Source organism: Mus caroli, unplaced genomic scaffold (assembly GCF_978045245.1).
Source record: "Mus caroli unplaced genomic scaffold, Mus_caroli_1 scaffold_8, whole genome shotgun sequence".
NCBI classification, from domain to species: Eukaryota; Metazoa; Chordata; class Mammalia; order Rodentia; family Muridae; genus Mus; species Mus caroli.
In genome coordinates this window covers 117381056-117385377 of record NW_028227263.1, presented here as the reverse complement: position 1 = coordinate 117385377, position 4322 = coordinate 117381056, and the positions used below count along the sequence as shown (strand labels likewise).

Sequence of the window (4322 nt, the reverse complement as noted above, 5' to 3'; positions counted from 1 at the left end):
AGCCAGGTATAATTCTAATGAATATACCTTTATTCTTGGTCTGTGTCTTTTGTGGCTTTTCATAGTCTTTGTTTGTCCCGTATGTTTAATGTTTGGGTTATTATGTGCTGAGGGGACCTTGTTGTGTAGTTTAGTCTATTTGGTGTTCTGCTGGTTCTTGTACCATAATAGGCATCTTTTTCTTTAGACTACAGGAATTTTCTTCTATGATTTTGTTGAAAAGTATTTCCTGTGTCTTTGATCTGGGTTTCTTCTCCTTCGTCGAGTCTTATTCATAGCTTTTGTCTTTCCATTGTGTACAAGATTTCCTGGATGATTTGTACAGGAACTTTTTGAGAGTTATCATTTTCTTTGAGCATGGTATTCATGTGTTTTATTGTGTCTACAGTGCCGGGGATTCTCTTTTGCATCTCTTATATTCTGTGGGTGAGGCTTGCCTCTGAGATTCCTGTTTGAGTTTCTAAGGTTTTCATTTCCAGATGTATTTGAGTTTTGGTTTTCTTTATTGATTCTAACTCTGCTTTAAGGTCTTGAACTGTCTCATTCTCTTCCTTCCATTGTTTGTATTTCCATTAGGGGGTTTCTTCCTTTTTAATGACTTCATTCATGTTTATAAAAATCTATTTTAATGTTTTTCCTGTGCTTCTGCTATGTTACAATACCCAGGACCTGCTGTAGGGTTGCTGGGCTCTGGTGTACACATACTGTCCTAATTTTTATTGTGGGTTTTCACTGAAATTTCAGCATCTGCCTTTGGAAACATTATATCTAAGTGTCTGGTCATATCTTTGTTGGTGGGTCTTTTGTTCCTTGGTTTTTTGTTGTCCTCTCTGGTTCTTAGGAGAGTGTGGTAGCTATGTGTTACTTGGGAGAAAATTCTTGTGGAATCCTGAATGATGTGGACACTGGGAGTCACAGGTAAAATGTATTTCTTGGTATTGGCAGCTGACACTTAGAAATAGGGATGCACTAGGAGAGGGATGTTGAGGGGTCCAAAGGAAGGAAGAAAGCATGTCTTCTACTAGTATCTGCTTAGTCCCTTGGAAACAGGGGCAGGGTGAGGAGAAGCGACATTAGATGGTCTGCTACAGAGCTGGGGATTGAAGTTGGAAGAACTGAGAGAGAGGTAAAGATCTGCAGTAGGCCTGCCTACCTGTTACACAGTTGGGGGCTGGGATAAAGCAGTGAATACAGAAAGGGATGGTTGGAGGTGTAGATCAATGTGCTGGGCTGGAGATGGGGCAGGAAAGGAGGAGAGGCCAAGCAGGTGATCTGCTACAGAGCTGGGATGAGACTGGGGAATTGTATCTTCCTTTTAGCTTTTTTGTGTTTTCTCACACTGGAGTCTCCTTATATAATCCAAGATGACCTGGAATTCATGATGCTTCCACCACTGGCTTCTTTTTGATGGGATTACAGTTGTGTACGACCACTACCACCACCACCATGACAGATTTTTACTTCCTTTTTAATTTTTTTTTTATTTTTAAAGAATTCCAAGTTCAGGCTAGTTTTTGTATAACATGACAGATATGTATTTTTGTGGTATAGGTCTTTTTTTTTCTCTCATGATCTGGTTCAAAAACCTTTACCCAAGGGTTTGTATTAGGATAAAATGGCAAGGTTTGAGTACATTTGACGGGCCTGTGCCAAGGTGTGTCACTAAAAAAGGACACCACACAACTGATCTAATGTAAGAGGTTCATTGGAGGATTGGGGAGAGTGAAAGGCTGTCTCAGACTGGGGACATGGATTCAGATAGAGAGGGAGAGAGCAGGAGAGAGAATAGGAACAAGACAATGACTGAGAAAGAGAGAATGGGGGCAGGGAAGGAGAGACAGAGAGAAAGAGAGAGCTCTGCATTGGTTGTTGGTTGTATCTTTTATGCGCTGCCCCTGACACACTCTGAGGACCAGGTGGCTCTGGGTGATGCCAGAAGCTGCTGCAGCTGGGTCCCTGATGGCAGGCTGGTGCACATGTCTAATTGCTAACAGGTTGTATTTCAAGTAGTATGCAATTAAGCATATACAATCATTTTAAAACAGTTATAATCTTGTTAAACAGACATATTGTCCCATTTCCAACCTGTTCTACTGTAAAGAGTATCTTCTTACATAAACTTTCCTTACTGCTGCTCTCCGTGCTCCCACACAGCTTCTCAGAGATTACTTTAGAGTCTGGCTGTTCATTTAATGGATGTTATATTACAGGAAAATATGTGTTTGTATGTTACAGGAAAATAAAGTATTCTTGCTTTGTCCTTTTCTTTCAGATTTGGAGGCAGGTTATGATGCTGAAAATTTATTTCTGGAAAATCATAGTTATAATAGAAATTCACCCAAACAGAACATAAGACAATCAGATAAAACTTTTGACTTTAGGGGCTCCAGGTTTAGTAATGGCCCTAAATGTAGTTCATTCCAAGGACTACAGGGTTGTCAAGAAGGAGATGCTGGTCAACAGATTACTAAGGAGGAAGAAATGCCTCCTTATACCTGCCAGACTCTTGCTCACAACGTACAAAAACCATATGAGTGTAAAGAGTGTGGGAAGTGCTTTGATTGTAGTTCAACTCTTAGTCAGCATCAGAGTGTTCACACTGGAGAGAAGCCCTATGAATGTGAGGAGTGTGGGAAGGCCTTCAGACTCCCCCAACAGCTCACAAGACATCAGAAGTCTCACAGTGGTGAGAAACCTTTTGAGTGTAATGAATGTGGAAAGGCTTTTCATCTTCCTGACCTGCTTAAGTACCATAAAACCATTCATACAGGTGAAAAACCATTTGAATGCAGGGAATGTGGGAAGTCCTTCAACCGAGTCTCCAACCTTGTTGCACATAGGATTATCCATGCTGATGTGAAACCATACGAATGTAGTGAGTGTGGGAAAGCCTTTAAATGTCGTTCATACCTTATGCAACATCAGAAAATTCATTCTGATGAGAGACCCTTTCAGTGTAAGGAGTGTGGGAAGGCCTTCAGACTCTCCTAACAGCTAAAGGACATCAGAAATCTCATGGTGAAAAACATTTCAAATGTAATGAATGTGGAAATAAATTTTGTACTGGCCCATACCTTGTTCAGAACCTGCATATTCATACTGGTGAGAAACCCTTTGAATGTAATACAGTGGGAAGGCTTTTAGGCTTCAGGCGTGTCTTTCTGAGCATCAGAAAACTCACATTGAAGAGAAATCTTCCAAGTGTAAGGTGTGTGGGTCAGCCTTCAGACATAAGTACCAGCTTAGTGAACATCGGCTCACTCATATTGATGTGAGACCCTAGGAGTGCAGGGAATGTGGGGTTTTATTGCAGTGAAGGTCAAATTTTATTGAACATCAGAGTACTCACACTGGAAAGAAACCCTGTGAGTGTGAAGAATGTGGGAAGTTCTTTAGACTTAATACACTTCTCATTCATCATCAGAAGTCTCACAGTGGTGAGAGACCTTTTGAGTGTAAAGAATGTGGAAAGGCCTTTTATTTTCCCAGCCAGCGTAAGAACAATAAAATCATTCATAGAAGCAAAATACCCCTTGAATGTAAGGTATGTGGGAAGTCCTTCCAGTGTGATTCCAGCCTTGTTCAACATAGGACTTTTCATGCTGGTGTGAGGCCATAGGAATGTAATAAGTGTGAGAAAGCTTTTACTCATTGTTCAAACCTTTGACAGCATTGCAAAATTCATTCTGGTGAGAGATCCTTTCAGTGTAAGGAATGTGGGAAGGACTTTGTTCATGGAACAGCCCTGAGAATTCATCAGAGAATCCACATTTGTGAGAAGCCCTTTTGATGTAAGGAATACGGAGAAGCTTTTCAATATCGTGACCTATTTCTGGGACATCTTAGAATTCATACTGAAGAGCCTAGAGCATTGCTCTGCTGCCCCCATTGTACTACAAGCTCTACATTATTTTTATTTACTATAAAAAAACCACCTGGCCTGTGCTAATCTCATAAAAGTTGATATAAAACTATTGCATTAGAGTAGCCTTGGGCCTAAATTATAACAACAACAAAAATCACATCATATTGTCAAAAGTTACATCCTAGGACTAACTCTCAGTTTACGAATTCCTTCTTTATGGTCCCCTGAACATCTATCTGCTTATGGTTTTGTGCTTCAAAAGAACACTTGATCCTGCTTTCTTAGGGTTGTTGCTGTCAGCTCCGAGCCTGACCTCCATTGTACATAATCAGAAGCATTTTCCCATGATGAATAAAGTTGCTTTTGGTTTAATTCTGATTTTGGTCATCCTTTTCTCATTATTTGTGTGCCTTGTGACCCCAACATTTTGGTGCATGGGTCAGAAAAGTGTAGAGTT

General features: G+C 40.4%; 1 pseudogene; it reads left to right on the top strand.

Annotated features, from left to right (window-relative positions):
• Positions 1-896: 896 nt before the first annotated feature.
• Positions 897-3790, top strand: LOC147003359 (uncharacterized; annotated as a pseudogene).
• Positions 3791-4322: the final 532 nt, after the last annotated feature.